The sequence below is a fragment of the Notamacropus eugenii genome, chromosome 2 (genome assembly GCF_028372415.1).
Source record: "Notamacropus eugenii isolate mMacEug1 chromosome 2, mMacEug1.pri_v2, whole genome shotgun sequence".
Taxonomy (NCBI): domain Eukaryota; kingdom Metazoa; phylum Chordata; class Mammalia; order Diprotodontia; family Macropodidae; genus Notamacropus; species Notamacropus eugenii.
The window spans coordinates 451,329,500-451,349,377 of NC_092873.1; positions in this window are offsets into that span (position 1 = coordinate 451,329,500).

A 19,878-nucleotide genomic window follows, 5' to 3' on the forward strand; every position below is an offset into this window, starting at 1 on the left:
ATCTTTCATGAAATTATCAAGGAAAACTGCCCTGAGATTCTAGAACCAGAAGGCAAAATAAGTATTCAAGGAATCCACCAATCACCACCTGAAAGAGATCCAAAAAGAGAAACTGCTAGGAACATTGTGGCCAAATTCTAGAGTTCCCTGGTCAAGGAGAAAATATTGCAAGCAGCTAGAAAGAAACAATTCAAGTATTGTGGAAATACAATCAGGATAACACAAGATCTAGCAGCTTCTACATTAGGGGATCGAAAGGCATGGAATAGGATATTCCAGATGTCAAAGGAACTGGGACTAAAACCAAGAATCACCTACCCAGAAAAACTGCATATAATACTTCAAGGGAAAAATTGGTCTTTCAATGAAATAGGAGGACTTTCAAGCATTCTTGATGAAAAGACCAGACCTGAAAAGAAAATTTGACTTTCAAACACAAGAATGAAGAGAAGCATGAAAAAGTAAATAGCAAAGAGAAGTCATAAGGGACTTTACTAAAGTTGAACTCTTTACATTCCTACATGGAAAGAAAATATTTGTAACTCTTGAAACTATTCAGTATCTGGGTACTGGGTGGGATTACACACACACGCGCGCGCACACACACACACAGAGACAGAGTGCACAGAGTGAATTGAAGAGGATGGGATCATATCTTAAAAAAAATGAAATCAAGCAGTGAGAGAGAAATATATTGGGAGGAGAAAGGGAGAAATGGAATGGGGTAAATTATCTCTCATAAAAAAGGCAAGCAAAAGACGTATTAGTGGAGGGATAAAGAGGGGAGGTGAGAGAAAAACATGAAGTTTACTCTCATCACATTCCACTAAAGGAAGGAATAAAATGCACCCTCATTTTGGTATGAAAACCTATCTTACAATACAGGAAAGTGGGGGATAAGGGGATAAGCAGGGTGGGGGGGATGATGGAAGGCAGGGCATGGGGAGGAGGGAGCAATTTGAGGTTAACACTCATGGGGAGGGACAGGATCAAAAGACAGAACAGAAGTAATGGGGGACAGGATAGGATGGAGGGAAATATAATTAGTTCTTACACAACACACCTATTATGGAAGTCATTTGCAAATCTACACAGATCTGGCCTATATTGAATTGCTTGCCTTCCAAAGGGAAGGGGTGGGGAGGGAGGGAGGAAGAGAAGATGGAACTCAAAGTTTTAGGAACAACTGTTGAGTACTGTTCTTGCCACTAGGAAATAAGAAATACAGGTAAAGGGGTATAGGATGGAGACAAGGGCAGAGAGGGATGATAGAAGAAAGGGCAGATTGGAAGACAGGGGCAATTAGAATCCTTGGTGTTTTGGGGTGGGAGGAGGGAACATAAGCGGAGAAAATTTGGAACCAAAATTTTTGTGAAAATGAATGTTAAAAGTTAAAGAAAGAAAGAAAGAAAGAAAGAAAGAAAGAAAGAAAGAAAGAAAGAAAGAAAGGAAGGAAGGAAGGAAGGAAGGAAGGAAGGAAGGAAGGAAGGAAGGAAGGAAGGAAGGAAGGAAGGAAGGAAGGAAGGAAGAAAGAAAGAAAGAAAGAAAAATAAAGAAAATAAAAAAGAAAAAAAAGAAAACAGCTCTTTAAAAATTAGAATGGAACAGATGGAGGCTAATGACTGTATAAGAAACCAAGAAATCACAAAACAAAACCAAAAGAATGAAAAAATAGAAGATAATGTGAAATATCTCATTGGAAAAGCAACTGACCTGGAAAATAGATCCAGGAGAGACAATTTAAAAATTATGGAACTACCTGAAAGCCAGGATCAAAAAAAGAGCCTAGAATTCATCTTTCATGACATTATCAAGGAAAATTACCCTGATATTGTATAACCACAGGCAACAATAAATATTGAAAAAATCCACAGATCACCTCCTGAAAGAGATCCCAAAAGAGAAACTCTTAGGAATATTGTAGCCAAATTCCAAAGTACCCAGGTCAAGGACAAAATATCGCAAACAGTCAGAAAGAAACAATTTGAGCATTATGGAAATGCAATCAGGATAACACAAGATCTAGCAGCTTCTGCCTTCAGGGATCAAAGACCTTGGAATATGATATTCCAGAAGTCAAAGGAATTAGGATTGAAACTAAGAATCACTTACCCAACAAAGCTGAGTATAATACTTCAGGGGAAAAAATGGTCATTCCATGAAATAGAGGAATTTCAAATTTTCTTGATGAAAGACCAGAGCTGAATAGAAAATTTCACTTTCAAATACAAGAATCAAGAGAAATATGAAAAGCTAAACAGAAAAGAGAAATCGTAAGGGACTTTCCAAGTTGAACTGTTTACATTCCTACATGGAAGGATATTTGTAACTCTTGAGACATTTCTCAGTATGTGGGTAGTTGTAGGGATTACACACACACACACACACACACACACACGCACACGCACACACACACTTAGACAGAGAGCACAGACTGAGTTGAATAAGAAGGGATAATATCTAAAAAATAAAATTAAGAGGTAAGAGAAGAATATATTGGGAGGAGAAAGGGAGAAATGGAATGGGGTGAATTATCTCTCATAAAAGAGGCAAGAAAAAGATTTTTTAATGGAGGAGAAAAGGAGGAGACGAGAGGGAAAAAGTGAAGCTTACTCCCTCCACATTTCACTTAAGGAGGGAATAACATGCTCACTCAGTTTGTTATGAAAATCTATCTTACACTCCCCTACTAAAGCAGGGGAGACAGGGACAAGTGGGATGGGGGGAAGATAGAAGGGAGGACAAATGGGAAGAGAGAGCAATTAGAAGTAAACATTTTTGGGGATGGACAAGGTCAAAAGAGAGAACAGAATCAATGGGGGACAGGATAGGATGGAAGGAAATATAGTTAGTCTTGCACAACATGACTATTATGGAAGTCTTCTGAAAAACTATACATACATAGCTTATATTGAATTGCTTGCCTTCTCAGTGGGGATGAGTGGGAAGGGAGGAAGAGAAAAAAGTTGGAACTCAAAGTTTCAGGAACTAATATTGAGAATTGCTTTTGCATACAATTGGGAAATAAGAAATACAGATAATGGGGTATAGAAATTTATCTTGCCCTACAATACAAGAGAGAAGATGGGGATAAGGGAAGGGAGGGGTATGGTAGAAGGGAGAGAAGATTGGGGGAAGAAGGAATCAGAGTGAATGGTTTTTTTGGGGTGAGGGGAGGGGAGAGATGGGAAAAGAATTTGAAACTCAAAATTTTGTGGAAATGAATGTTGAAAACTAAAAATAAATAAATAAACATTTAAAAGCTGTTAGATACTCAGCAAGTTGAAACCGCTTAGTGAGCCAGGTAACTCTCTAAGTCAAAACTTGCATAAAATGTGAAAGACTGTCTTAGTTGAGGGAATTTCCTCACCTTGGAGCTCCTAATAACAATGAGCTAAGAGCTTCAGTTCACATCTTAAAAGACATCATTTGGATTAATAGAAAAAACAATTCACTGAGTTAGCATTTTTTATCATTTTTATGATGTGTATCTTTGAACAAACATTACTGCATAAATAAAAAAACTGTAAAATATATTTTTGCCTTATCTGCTAGGACAAATATATTTTAAATAGTAAAGCATATTTTATCCCACCATTCTCATAAACAAAAAAAAAATGACATTCTTAGTGAGAGCAAAAGGAGTTTTGTTCCACTGAGAAATAAATACTTTAATATTAATTTTTACCTTTTTTTTTCCTTTTTAATATGCTTGTGTATGCTTTATAAGATAATATGTAGGTATAGTAGTACCTGTATATAATTTATAAAAAACATTTGATTTTATTGATAGGCTTGTACCTTCAAAAGAGTTTAGACAACACTGGCTGAGGGCACTAAGAGTTTAAGTGACTCACCCAGGGTCACACAGATGACATGTTTCAGGGGGACTTTCTTCTATAGGTCAAATTACCTCCTGACAACTATAGTTTCTTACATTGAGTTCAAACTTGGCCTCTCACAGATTGTATCCACTGTTTCTAGTTCCTCAATCAAAGCAACAGAGAATGGAAAATCGTTTTCAAATCCAAATGTACTCTTTTTGAGGTTGTAAAGATCATGATTGTACTGAACTTGGAATCAGGAAGATGCAAGTTTGAATCTTGGTCCAGGTACCGATTATTTGTGTGACCATGGACGAGTCATTTAACTGTTCTTGTCTTTAGTTTCTTTACTAAAAATTTGCGATTTTAAATTTTAAATTTTGCAGATAATAAAGTTCTTATATTCCTGAGTTGGTTTAAGGATTGAGATAAGCTGTATAAAGTGTTTTGAAAACCTTCAAATTCTTTGTAAATTATAGCTGTTGTTATCATTTTTATTATTTTTCTCAAATATTCTTAGTTTGAGGGAAAGAGAAAGGAACATGATGCAAGTGGGCCATTCCTATACTTAGCCATTTCCTCCTACTGTTGGAGTGAGGATCTACAATGCCTTTGGCCTCATTTTTCTCTGCTACAAAGACAGCTTTTTAAATGTTGAAAGGCCAACTCCACTGAGTCTCTGGAGCAGGTTACATGGTGGATTCTTTTGATGGCAATCAAATTAGGATCTTTTGCTCTTTTTGTTTTACTAGAAGTGCTTATGATTGAATAATGGAATTAAAGAAGATATTTCCCACTAATTTTTGGGCTTGCCCATGTTAGGAAGCTTGATTGGGGAGTTGTTTTGTAGGAGGGTCCCAAGTACCTTTTGTTTTTATTTTTTCTATTGAGGCACTGGGTCAGAGGATTATGCCCTCTGGCTCTAACAAGTGTATAATTACTCTGAAGATGAGGTTTTACTTTGGGGCTTAGTTTTCGTAAGAAGATTTGAGTGCCAGACAAGGACTCTGAGAAGCCACTTCAAGGAGCCTCCAGTTTTGAAAACCCAGATGTCAGTGCTTCCCTCTCGAGTAACTATAGTCAGAAAGTTGTACCTATCTGTTGAATTACCGTCAGGCAGAGGAAGCCATGTCTGATGATTTTGGGGGTTACTGACTGAAAATGTTTGGACCCAACAAGGACTCTGGGAAGCTGCTAAAGGAGCCCCCTGGCTTGGAGAACCCAAATGTCAGTGCTTCCCTCTCTGATCACTATGGTCAGACAATTGGAACTGTCTGTCAAATTCAAGCAGAGGAAGCCATGTCTGTTGATAGTTGATTTCTCTGTATTTTCTTGGAAATTCAAGGTGCTGACTTGCCTGAACTAGGTAAATGATATATGTGCTTGGTTAAAGGAATGATACATGTGCTTGATTAAAGTGATTGTTAACCTCTCAAAAGTTGTCTTTCCTTTTATGAATGCGGATCTAAGAACCTGTGATAGCAGCCTCCCCCGCACCACGTATGTCAGGGTGCTTATTGTTACAGTTCTTGGGATAGGCTAGATAAACTATGCTGTGGCATTATATTTATGACCTGATGAGGTCTCAAGACATGATTCCATTGCTTTTCTAAGGAGCCCTAAGAGGGTTTCCTCTCCAGACTTACCACCCTTACCACAAGCCTCAGTAACGTCTGTGGCAGTAATATCTGTGAAAGTAACAGTGATTTAATTCCCTGAAACAATTCATAAACACTCATCCTTGAAGGATCTGTGAGTAAAGACTTGCCCTGGGGAGTTAAGCTTGTTGCAAGTATAGACTAGGCAACCAGCTGCCTCAAATTCGAATTGGGAGCTTTTCCCTTGTGGCTTATTCCATTTTCCCTTGTTGCACTTCAAATTACCTTCACTCCATGTAATCCAGGACAAATGACTGGCTTAATTTAGGCATATTCAGATTTTCTCATATTACCATATAATACATCCCATGCAAAGAGGAAAACATTGTTTGGTTATGTAGGCCACCCATAATTATTTTGTCTTGTTCTGCATATTTTATTACAGCTTAAAATTTTTATGCCAATTATGAATGTGATCATCCAAAAAGGAAGGAAAAAAAGTGTAGACATTTGTTTCTCCCCTGCCACCACCCTCCCCCCCCCCAAAGAAGTTTGGTTGAGGAAAGGAGGAGAAATATAGGATAATGACTTGAGAAGATGTAAAGATATAATGAATGTGTGACTTTTAGAATAGGCTTTTCTTATATTCTTTGGCTCGTGTCTCCAACCCAGGGTAAAACTCTAGAAGATATCTCTTAAAAATAGCATGTTTGTTTGTTTTATGGTTGTCATTTTGTTTAAAGGGAATAGGGAGGGTTATATCTAGGGTCTCTCCTAAAGGAGTTAACAAGGTCTGGTAAAGAAGATAAAAGAACGGTTTATTTATTATCAATACCACAAAAGAAATGCTTTAAAAAACAGATTCTGGTGCATTTCAGTAATGTTTGAATCATCACATAACAAAGCATCTGCTACAATACTGTCTTGGGGGTAGAGTCAGTTTTCCAAGTCCAACACTCTTCATTATCACATAAGTAAATCCCCAGCTCTGTCCTACACGTACAAACTCTGGGGAAGTCTACTAGTTTAAGAAATGATAAAATGGTGAAGTGATGTTCTTGATGTTCCAGGACACCTTGGGGTGTATGGAAATAAAAAGTGTTATTTTTATAGTGTTCTACAGGTAAGGGATTTAATGGTGATGAATTCCCTCTGAACTGACCCAAGTTATTGTTATAATGACCAAAACCTAGCTCACAATGGTATCACAGCATGAAACAGTACATTTGACCTTGAGAAAAGTTATTCCTTCCATTCATATAACTGTATTGGAAAGATAGGTTAGTATGAGGGAAGGTTTTTACCTTTTCCTAAAGAAAGAGAGGCAGAGGAGTACAATAATATTGCCTCATGAATAGGAAAACATTGTTGCCAGGATACACATTCATCACTATATACAATACCTTGCTCAAATTATAACCAAACTCCACTTCAGAATATTCTCTACAGCTGTTTTCTACCATCATAAAGCTTTGACTTAATTGAGCACTCAGAAAAGAATGGATCTCTTGGGTTTACAAAACAGTCTTAAAGAATTGATAACAAGAGGTACTTCTAACACATTGCTATTGCCTTCTGTTTCTGAGCAAAGTGGAAAACAGCAGGTCATGTTTTCTACCAATTAGTGAAATTTTCTTCATAAAAGAAACAGCTGAGAAATTGGTCTAAATTTAAAATGCTTGTTGTAAAATGTCAGACACTCATAATTTAGTTATATATCATCTGATTTAGAGTTAGAAAGGAAATTTGAAATCATTAAACCCATTCTCTTTATTTTACAGATGAAAAATCTGAGGTTCAGAGAAATGTGGAAATTTGCCAAAACTCATATAGTCCATCAATATCAGAGTAAGGATTAGTATTCAATTCCTCTGACTACAAATCTATGCTTGTTCCTATGTGATAACCTCAACCACCACCACTGCATCAAAAACAGCTTGGGGAACTGATCAAAATTTCATCAAATATTGTTTTCCTTTAGAGCAAAAAGAAGGTGTTTTTTTTTCCTTTTCTAGGTTTTCATTGTGCACCAACCAGTTCACAATGTTATCACATCATAAGGAATGATCTACATGTTATTAAAAACAATATGTTGATTATATGACTGGCCATTTTGGTTAAAAAAATCAATGGAATCTTCACTAGGACAAAGGTAATCAATAAGGAGCTGAATTGTTGTCACATGAAAAATCTGTATATTCAAATAAAAATGATCTGTTATTTAATTATGAATAAAAAAGAATATGAATAATTAATAATAATTATTAATGTCTTTAAAGTTTGATGTGACAAAATTGGTGGATAGAGTGAGCATGAGAAAGAGTTTAACTAGGTCAGAAGTGAAGGAGACAGGCATTTAGCTGAAGCAATTCTGTTCCCCTAAAAGTTACTTGGGCTAGAGGAAAAAAAGTCATGTTTTGTTTGATTAAGTACCCTCAAATGCTGTGGGGATTTAGAAATGAAAAGGGTTTTTTCCCTGCCTTATGATTTCTCCTAGAGGAGAAATTACGTATAGATGGTAATGATTAAAAGCATGAGGGGGTAAAAGGAATACCTACATGAATAATTCTGGGCCAATTTTATTAAGGAGAAAAAATGTTTCACTATGGAAAACCAGACAAGTTTCTACAGAAAAGGTAGAAAAATTTGGTCAATTGGTTTATCATCATAATTTTCTTTCACTTAACCATTTAATATTTCTATTATTTGCTAATCTCATTATTTAGTATTTAACTATTTATCATCCATTTTAATCTATGTCTTTTCTTTGTGGCCCCCAAAATTATAGGAATTAATTTACAGTTTCTACCTTTTAACATATATCTTTGTGTCCAGATACATAGTCTTTTTTTTTGTAAAATTTCCATGTAGTGCTTAGAAATATTTATTTTCTTTCACAGTCCCATTTAGTAGATGGAATGCCATTTGTCTCTAGTTTTCTAGCAATTTTTAAAAATTCTATATTTTTCCTTCTGCTTATCTTTCTATTTGATTTATCCAAACTCTGATAGGTATATCACAAATGTGATATCATAGATTAAAATTTATGTCTTCTGACAATCATTACCATTAATACCATCCTGGCTAGTTTATCTACTTGTGATCAACATTTTAAAATTAATTTTCTTTTCCCTGAAACCTATAATAATTTCAGTCTTTATTTACTTATATTCTCTAATATCTCAGTTTCTGACTCCTTCTCCTTTGATGATGGATCCTCCAAAAGCTGAAACTAAAGCTGTCTCAGACTCCTGTCAGAATAGGGAATTCACTTTCCCATGGCCTCAGTCTCTGGTCCAAGTGACTTGTAGGGGAACAGAACTGTCTCATCTGGGTGTCAGTTTCCTCTTCTGACTTAATTGGTCTCACTCTCCTGATCACTTTACCCACACTATTTTCAGTCATCCTTTCTTTTTATTTCTTGCTTCTTTGACTGAACATCGATGCTGAACAATTATATACCACCTCCAAGGAGAGCACATCTAATCATCCCCATAGTTCCACTTCTTGCTTGCACAGGGTATATGAGTGGGGGAGGGGGAAGGTTTGAGGTGAATTCTGCTGCTTATTGCTACATAATGGTGGGTTGAGGGCACAGGCAGGGTGGTATGTGGCACAGACTACAGCAACAACAAGGTAATTGTTATCCCAGAGAACAAGCCTATTGGTCTTATTGTGTAGCCCTTTCAAAATGTGGTGGTGGTAGGTAATGGAGGCATTGCTGAGTGAGAATATCAAGGATTATGTATAAGCTTTTTTTTCTCTATTGCTAATATGACCTCCATAGAGTTCTTGGTGTCTTAGTCTGTGGATGTAGTTGTAGTTCTTTAATAGGTGAGGAGAACCAAGGAAAATGTCTAGTCCTCTATTTTGTTGGTCATGTAGCCTAAGAATAAAGGATTTTTAAGCATGTTTGATTACAAGACCAGATCTAGGTAGAATCTGAAAAAAACAAAAGGATACAAGAAAAATCTAGAAAGGTAAATGCATTAGAATATTTGAAAGAGTTTACATAACAAAACACTTAACAATCTAATAGGGTAAGGAGAAAAAGTTCTCCTGTAAGGGTTCGGCTGTCGGCAGCTATCACAGAAACAAAAGAAAAGTGTATGAATTGATTCTATTTTTTGTTGTTTTAAAGAGAAGAAAGAAAAGGACGAGGAAAAAGGAATTCACTAGTTTTTAAAAGAATGAGGAAGAAGGAGGGAGAGAAAATATTTATCTGAACTAGACAAAGGAAAGTTGAACATGCACAGAGTATGCTGTTCAAATTCATTAAATACAACAGAGAAATCCCCATTGTCAAGGCGAGTGTTAAGAGAGAGGGGAGAGTTTGTGACAAGTCAAACAAACTTTAATAACAGATGGAAACTTGCACAAGAGGCATTAAAAGAAAGAAATCATAACAACCAGAGATTAAGGTGTGAGCTGGGTGAAAAGAGGAGGACAGGAGAGGAGGAGGATCAGACCTCTTTAGTTATAGAGTGCATTAATATTTTCTTTCCTCATATTCTTTTCTTTGGAAAATGTTCTTTGACCAAACAAAAGATAGAGAAATATCACAAAAGAAAAAAATTGCAACCTTGATAATATAAAATTGAAAAGATTTGCAAGCAAAAGAAATGAACTTATACTTAGCAAGATAAAGTTAATTTGGAAAAAAAATTTAAAAGAAAACTTTGCAGCAGGTTTCCTTAACAAAGTTTTCACAAGAGTATGATTCACTCCTCTAAAGATAAAAGATTAAAGAATGTGAAATAGTAATTTTTAAAAGAAAAAAATAAAGTTATTGACAAGCATATAAAGTAGTCTGTTACCAATAATAATAAAAATAATAAAACAATGTTGATGTTCCCATATAAAGGCAAATATGTTGGGAAAAAATGGTGATTGTTAGAAGTCTTTCCAGAAAATAGGTATATTAATGTAAGTTGTTGAAGGTGTGAATTGGTCCAACCATTCTGGAAAACAATTTGGGCTTTTGATCTAAAATTCATTTTGAGCATTTGACCATTAAACTAATAATGTCACTATTAGGGATACACCTACAAAAGTAAAAGAAAGAAGGAAAGAACACAAACGGATAAAATTTTAAATAACATTTTGATTGTTGGAAAGTACTGGAAACTAATTTCCTATCATTTGGGAAATGGCTAAATTAATTATGGTTTATTAACATAATGAAGTATTATTATTCCATAAAAATTATAGAGGCATGTACAGAAATTCCTGGGAAAACTTATATGAACCAACGTTTAGTGATGTAAACAGAACCAGGAAACAAGTTGTGTAATCCACACATAACACCATGGGAAATTTACTGGTTTTCAAATAAAAGAAAGTTCAAATATCACTTCTGACAATTGTAATAGTAATTTAAATGGAAAGATCTTTCTCATTCTTTAATAGGTCCATGTGACCTGCCTAAATCACCTGGAAGCCCAAGTCACATGTGGTGGTATAAGCTTTCTGGATGGATGGAACAGGAAGAGTAGAGCACAGAAGTGAGAGCAATATGGACAGGGGAGAGAGAACACAGGTCAGCAGGCACAGCAAGGCTCAGGCTCCTGAATGTTTGTTTGTGAGAAGGTCCCAGCAGAGGCGGGTGGAGGAGGCTTGGGAGTGGTTTTGCCCTCTGCAGTATTGCCCCCTGTGTATTGACTTCTTGGCTATCATAACAGATTTAACTTTCTGGTTCTGGGATTTGGCTTTCTGGTGTTTGAAAAAATGTTTTTTTTTTTTCTGCCTTCGATATGGAGAGTCTTTTATACTTAGTGATTGAGAACTACACCAGAAAATTCATAGTCACCACCAGTGCTATGAATATTGCCTTGGTGATACAACAATTAACTAGGTATGCAGTCAGGAAAGTCAGCTTCTATGGACCAAAGTTTCCTCATTTTTTATTTAATTTATTTTTTTTCTCAAGTACATGTAGAAACAATTTTTCATATTCATTTTTTTAAACTTTGAATTCCAAATTCTCTCCCTCCCATACTCCCATCCCACATCTTAAGAATGCAATCAATTTGATATGGATTATGCATATGAAATCATGCAAAACATTTCCAGTCTATTTCTTCCTGCTGGACTTTATGGTAATATGTAGAACTGCTAATGATTTATATCAGCATAGTTTATATCCCATAACATGTCTTAAGTTGTTCATTATTTAAATTAGTTTTTTTAGTTGATTCTCTAATATTCTGCAACTGTACCATCATGTCATCTATAAAGAGTGATAGTTTTGTTTCCTCATTGTGTATTCTAATTCTTTACATTTCTTTTTCTTGTCTTAGTTCTATACCTAGCATTTCTACTAAAATATTGAATAATAGTGGTAATGATTGACATCATTGCTTTACCCTTGCTCTTATCAGGAAGGCTTCTAGTTTATTTCCATCAGAAATAATAACTGGTGATAATGAGAGATATGAGTTTTCCCCTATGTGCTGCATTGGCTATATCCCACTGTCTCATTGTTGTCATTCTCTGTAATAAATTCATTTATTGCTTCTATGATTTGTTTGTTCATCTGTTCTTACTTTAGTATTAGATTATTTAGTTTACAATTAATTTTTAATCTGTGTTTCAGTGACCTTTTATTGAATGTAATTTTTATTGAATTATGATCCAGAAAGTATGTATTTTGTATTTCTGCTTTCTGCATTTGGTTGTGAGGTGTTTATGCTCTAATTCATGGTCAGTTTTTGTGAAGATGATACATATATCTGAGAAAAAAGGTAGAAAAATCCTTTCTATTCCCATTCAATTTTCTCCAGAGGTCTATCATATCTAACTTTTCAAAAAATTCTAATCATCTCCTTAACATGATTCTTTTTTTTAATTTGTTTTATTTAATATGTCTAGTTCTAACAGAGGAAAATTGAGGTTCCTCCATTAGTATATTTTTACTATTTCATCCTTTAATTCATTCAACTTTTCATTTAAGAATTGGGATGCTTTGTTTGTAACTTTATATATTTAGTATTGATTCATTGTCTATGGTATCTTTTAGCATATGTTGTTTCTCTACTTTTCTTCTTTAATTAAATCTATTTTTTTTCTATTTTGTCTAAGATCATGATTTCTACTTCTGCTTTTTTCCCCCTACTTCAGTTGAAGCATAACAGATTCTTTTAGAAGCCTCTATTTTTACTCTGTGTGTTTCTCTGTTTCAAATGTTTCCTGTAAATAGTATTGTCAGGTTCTGATTTTTAATAGATTCTACTAATCTCTTTTCTTTAATGAGTGCATTCATACCATTCAGATTCATTTTTATGATTATTAACTGTATTTCTCTCTATCCTTTTCTCCCCTCTGTTTATCCTTCTTGCTCTTTGTACCTTGTCTTTCCTCAAGTTTGTTTTGTTTCTGAATGCTGCCTCCTTTGATCTGACCTCTTTTCTATCAGCCCTCTCAATTCTCTTGTTGTCTACTTCTGCTACCTCCCTAAAGCATAAGATGGATTTCTACACTCAGTTAAGTATATATGTAATTCTCTCCTTAAGTTAATCCCAATGAGATGAGGATTCAAGTGTTGTCTCCTCTACCCCCACTATAAAGGTTCTTCTTTTAACATCACTTTTATGCTAAATAATTTTTGTCATTCTTCTCTCCAGCTTTCCCAATGAATCCCTCTTTCTAATTCCCTGACTCTATTTTTTTAAATCATCCCATTATAGTCAATTCATACTCATGCCCTCTTTCTATGTATATTCATTCTAGCTACCCTAGTGATTGTAAAGTTTCTAGGAGTTAAAAGTATCATCTTCCCATATATGGATGTAAACAATTTAACTTTATTGAATCCCTTATTATTTCTCTTCCATATTTACCTTCATATGTTTCTCTTGAATCTTGAATTTGAAAGCTAGATTTTCTATTTAACTCTTCAAATCTTTTATCAGGAATGCCTGGAAATTCTTTACTTCATTGAACATCCATTCTTTACTTCATTGAACATCCATTCTTTCCCTGAAGGATTATGCTGTATTTAGCTTAGAAGAATTTTCTTGATTGTAATCCTAGATCCTGTCTTCCAGAACATATTTTCCAAGACCTTCAATCCTTTAAGGTAGAAGCTGCTAAATCTTGTGTAATCCTGACTGTGGTTCCAGTCCGAAGTATATTTGAATTGTTTCTTTATGGCTGCTTGTAATATTTTCTCCTTGACCTGGGAAATATGGAATTTGGCTATACTATTCCTGGGAGTTTTCAGTTTAAAATTTCTTTTAGGAGGCAACAAGTGGTTGTCGAATTCTAATTTTTAAGGAACTATTTTCCTCAGTGAGCTTTTGGACCTCTTTTTACATTTGGCCAATATTAATTTTTAAGGAGTTCTTTTCTTCAGTGGATTTTTGTGCTGGCTTTACAATTTTCCAGATTCTGTTTTTAAGGTGCTATTTTCTTTAGGGGTTTTTTGTCCCACTTTTGCTAAGCAGTTAATTCTCTTTTCACAACTATCTTGCATCACTCTCATTTAGTTTTCCTAGTTTTTCCTCTAATCTTCTTGTTTGATATTTTTAAATCCTTTTTGAGGTCTTCTGGGAAATTTGTGTCCAATTTACTTTTTTTGAAGCTTTGCATGAAACTCTTTTGACTTTATTGCCTTCTGAGTTTGTGTCTTAATCAGCCCCATTACCATATTAACTTTCTATGATCAAGTTCTTGTTTTTCATTTTTGTTTGCTCAATTTTCTATTTCTTGATTTTATGTTAAAGTTGGACTCTGCTCCTGGAAAGAAGGGATTGCTGTTCCAGACTTCAAGATTTTGTGCTGTTGTTTCCAAAGCTAATTCTGGAGGTCTATAAGTTTTACCTCTTTCCAAGTTTATATGATCTAAGGAGAAATGTGTTCACTGCTCTCCTGTCCTTTGCTCTTATTTGTGAATATCTACAAAAACTCTTCTCTGCCCTGGAGCTGTGACAGGGTCCCTGATCCCCTGCAACTACAAGTGTTCTTGTTCCTCATGGCCCTCAAAATTGAGCAAGGGTCCCTGGTCTCCAACAGCTTAAAATGTCAATGCTTCTTTCTGCCTTGGACCTGAGACCAGAACCCCTGCTCCCTTATGATCAACTGCAAGCATTATTCTCTACTCTGGTCACAGTTCCAAGTGTGCTAGTGCTCCTCTTAATCCTGAAAATGTGGCCCAGAAGTGTGTATAGGCAATAAAACAGATTCCTACACCCATGGCCAGCAAATTGTTCCCTGTAATCTCCTTCTGACCAGTTGTCTGACTGCCTTATTCCCAGTAGGCCTGATGGAAGTTATGGAAGACCTGATGCTGATGTGCTGTGGTGGTGCCTATGCTGCTCTGCATTCCAGACAAGACTACCACCCTGCTGAGACAGACCTTTCCTGCTGACCTTCTAAATTATCTCAGGGTGAAAAATTGTTTCACCCCATCCTTTTACTGTTCTGCTGCTCCAACATTTGAGTTGAGGTATTATTTTAAAGTTGTTTGGAGGGGAATTTGAGGGATTTCAATTGAATTCCTTCCTTTACTCTGTGATCATGGATTTGCCCGTTCCTCATCTTTTAAATGAAAGGATTAGACTAGATTATTTCTGAGGTTCCATCTACCTTTATAGCTATGACATATGAACAGCAACATAAAAGAAAATAACTTGAAATCCTTGAGAACTCTGATCAATATCATGACTCCAGAAGACACTGAGTAGAGTACAACGTGATACATCCATACTCAGCCAGTGCAATTTTTAAATTTGTTTTTCTTTATTATACGTATTTGTTATAAATGATAGCTTATATGTATGTTAGAGAGAGTCACAGGGAAGGATTTATAGTGATAGTAGTGGGAAAAATAGGAAAGAAGAGGAAAGAAAAGAAAATAAATCATGATGACAAAACATTTTTAGAAAGAAAGAGTCCCTAACCTCACATTATTTGCAGGCCTCAAAGGACTCTTATCTCTTCATTAGTTCAGAAATAACATTGGATTTGATGTAGCACTTTGGCACCACTCAATATCAATAACAAAGCAATACCCTGACTTTTGTGTCATGTCACATGGCAGTACAATTTTACTTCACAAGTCCATAGATTAAAGGAAAAAACTGCATTATAAGTATTCCACTGACTGAAAAATAATGACCTGCATTTGTTTTTGGTTTATAATTTAAATTTAAAAGAGAAAGATTTCTAGGTCTACCAAAAAAAGTTTACCTGCTTTCATTTGAGACTTAAAAGGATTTTTAGATTTGTTCAAAAATATGTAAAGCAAATTGTGTACTTACAAAAGCTGCACCTGCATAAATACAATTTTTGCCAATTTGTCTTTAGAGTGATGTCAAGTTCTTGTGCGGAGAAAGTTAATTCAATGTTTACTTATTTGAACTTGGACTTTGGCTCATATATATGATTGGAGGAGGTATATGAGGTTTGAGCATCTCTGAGTTAGGAAAACAAAAACATAAAAGCCCTCAATACAAATGAAAACAAAAATACTTATTCATTATATGTGAGGCACAATGCTATATTTTGGGATAACAACAAAATAAACAAAGAATCATCTTCACCACCCACCCTGCCCATTTCCATCAAGGAGATTACATTTTAACTCATTCAATGAATTGGAAGACTCACTGGAAAGAAGATAATTTGTTAGAAATGGTGGGATGATTTTGCTTTATTTCCTTTTACTCAATTGCTTTGTCAACAGTTTTTGAACTAGTGATTTAAGTGGAGTATTTCAAAATGGGGTGTGACAGGGGATAAAGGGCAGGCCCTAGAGTAAGAAAGATATAGGTTCAGTTTCTGCATTTGATATATGTGGGATCGTGATTCAATCACTTAGCAGTGCAGTACCTGAGGCAACTGTCTATGATTATATTGTATAAATGTATTTTCTATCTGTATCCATTGAGGGAGTTTCGACTAGAAGAATTTCTGACATTGATGAAGTCACAGATTTAGACTCCTCCATTCTGCAAGAGAAAGGTGTGTGCAGGGGTGGAAGTGATAGAGAATTCTCAAAAACAAATTCTAAGATATAGTGAAACCAATATCCATTGAATCTGCGTACTTAGCTGGAAAAGAACTCAACATTTGCTGATATTTCCCAACATTTTCTTATTTAATTGCAATTATAAAAACTCAAATTCAGATATTTTTACATATTTGTGAATTTCTCCATCTAGCAATCAATACAATGATTTTAAGTTATTTCATATTTGAGTACATTAATCTGAAGCAGTTGTAACTACACAAATGTTCATGTTTAAAATGAAATTAGAAATACTTTTAAATGGTATTAAAAACCAAATGCTATGCAATTATAATTTAGAATAATAACATCCAAAAAGAGTATGGTCATTTTTTAGAAATTTTTGAGACTTCTTTAAAATAAAAAAAAAATAATAGCCATTTCTTTTTAATCCAGATGATGAAAATTGTCATTTATATATTTTGTTGCAAAGAAAAAGATAACATACATTTATAATATCATTTAAATGTCAATGCCTATAATGTCATTTTTTTTCTCTTTGTTTATCCATTTCAATTAGCCTTATGGCCTCAATCCATGAATGTTCATCTAAATCTATGTCTAAGGAGGCAGGCATAACAGACTATTGGCACAAACAATGCATTAATTTCATCTTTTTATGACTGACCTTAATTATGATATAGAAATCAATCAGGTGGAGAGTTTCACTTATCAATATGATGTTTGACATGAACAGGTTTGGCATATCATGATGTAATCAGTTTTCCTTTGGCACTCTGAATTAAAGTCCTTTTGGATTGACTATGATGTGAGCAACCATTTAAGTGTGTAGTATTTCTCAGGCATTGTGTTAAGTTCTTACCATCATGTTAAAGATTAAGGAATTAGGTCAGGGAGCAATTCCTGGCTTTAGAGAACCTACCCTTGGAACTGTTGTTCAGCTTCTTATTTTAAGCTTTTTGAACATCCGAAGCTATTACCTACCTGTGTTAGCCCAAGTTTTTATATAAATCAGGCCACTCTATATATAGACATTGGAATTTCAGTCAAACTTATGCCTCCAATGAACACTAGAAATTCTCAAATTGATTTCAGTTTGTTCCTTGGATTCTATAAAAATTACCTTGAACTCCTGTGTTTTTAATTCAATACTTTACTAGATGGCTATTGTATGCACTGTTGAAGGCTCTGGGAGAGATAACATGACTCAATTAGAATTAGACCACATCTTTATGAAGCATATAATATAATTGGATGATAAACTAAGTTAAGAAATGCCAAGCACAAGTAAAATTCTGCATGATGTTTGAGGGTAGGACAGAAGTGGGAAGTTCATTAATTAATAAAGAAGCCAGAAAGATTTTGTAGGGGAGATTGCATCCAGAGTTGGGCTTAAAGAAACAGGTAGATCTTAAATGGTGAGAGGGTGAGAGCTTGAAATCCAGTAATGAGGAATCGCATAAAGGAAGACCTTGCTACAGAATAAAATTCCTCTAACCTTCATCAAAGGAAGTGTGAGTATTGATCTATTTGAACATATGAAGAAAATGCTGTGTTAATGATGAAATGAATAACCTGTAAAATGGGTATAATGTTATTGGTATAGTGGATAAAATGTTACTTTCCGTGATCTTACAATGTATGTAAGCATAAACAATTGCAGAGCAAATAACAATTTGTTATATATAATTAAAAATTAATTGTTATTGCATCTCAAGATCAAGTATGTAAAAAACCTATATATGCAAGCATGTCTGTGTTTACCAGAACTGGCTACTAGATGTCATTGTCGTCTTAGACACAATGCCAGGTACAGAACTCTTATTAAATAATGAATGATCACCATTTTGAATTTGCCAAATGAGATATCAACAGTCATGCTTCTTACTATCATATGAATTCAGTGATACATCATGTTACAAACTTTTATTGCCATTATGCATATTTCTTATTTAACCTTATACCTGTATCTTAGTAATAAATAGCACACTATTGTTTTAAAAGTTCTGAAATACCAAAGTCCTACTCTGTTATTTTTTTAAATAAACTTTGAGAAAGGCATGACTAAATTTTTCCCAAAGTATTGAAAATAAATTATAACTCCTTAACTATCTGAATCACTTAAAGTATGTTGTTTCAGAGAAAGAATAATGATTTTTGTTTATTTGAACTCTTCATAAATATGGAAAGAATATAGAATTTGGAATCGGAAATACATAGCTTCTAAATCTTGTCTGTGACACTAGTTGTGTGACCTTGGTCAAGTTAGTGACATTCTCTGACCATCAGTTTCCTCTCTAAAGTACAACAAATAATAACCCCATTGTCTACTTCATTAGGGTCATTGTGAGTCTCAAATGCAATAAAGTAAACAAAAAGCTTCACAAACTTTTCAGTTTTAAGTAAATGACTGTTATCAAAATACTAATAAGACTTCCAAAAAGTCACAAAGACTTTTTCCATATAGAAAATCAAATATCCCCCAAACTAAATGTCACAAGTCTCCTTGTCAAAAAGGCCCTATTGTTTTGTTTTGTTTTTTCCTTGAAATCTGTGTGTTCATCCTTCATTGCCAAAGAAGACCATGCCATCAGAGAAATAATGACATGACTTGCACTTGACTTGGTTATAAGTGAGGGAGGGTTGTGCAGGTCACCAACTTCACTTCTCCTCCAGATCCATCTGAATCCAGACTGGAGATGACCCAGGATGAGGCAATTGGGGTTAAGTGACTTGCCCAAGGTCACACAGCTAGTGAGTATCAAATGTCTGAGGTGAGATTTGAACTCAGGTCCTCCTCACTCCTGCACTGGTGCTCTATCGACTGCACCACCTAGCTGCCCCTCCTTGAGACCTACACAAAGTTTGAAGGAATCAATATGTAGAAGTTTATAAAAAGCATAGAAGAATCCTCTTTTAGTGCTTGATGTGAAATATTCCTCATGGAACATTAGTATTATACATTAGCAACAAGTTTGTGAAAAAAAAAACAAGCATTCTCTTACTATTCCTCAAAACTAGGGATTTTTTTTTCCCCACCAGGGTAGTGCATCACAGCTATATGTCTCTATCCATATCTGCTAACATGTTTCTACATGTATTTCTCTATCAACCCTAATATACAAGTTGTAATTGCATATTCAAACAAATGACAATTTCAAATATTTGCAAGTTGGAAATAGTTCCATTATACAATGTCCTTTCATTATACATTTAGAGGAAAATTTTCCTCATAGTTTTTATTATCTCAGGATTTTCTGGGCATTAAAAATGATTAATTTTCAAAGGATTTTTTTTTTTAGATTATAGATGGCGGTAGGAGAGGAATCTGACACTGACAGGCTGCCCAACTTAGGGAAAATTGCTTAACTTATCTGTACTTATTTCCTTCTCTGATAAAATGAAGGGGTAGACTTAGATGATAAATAATGTTGTTTCCAGATCTATATCCCTATGACCCTATTATCCTAGGGAGCCATCAATGGTA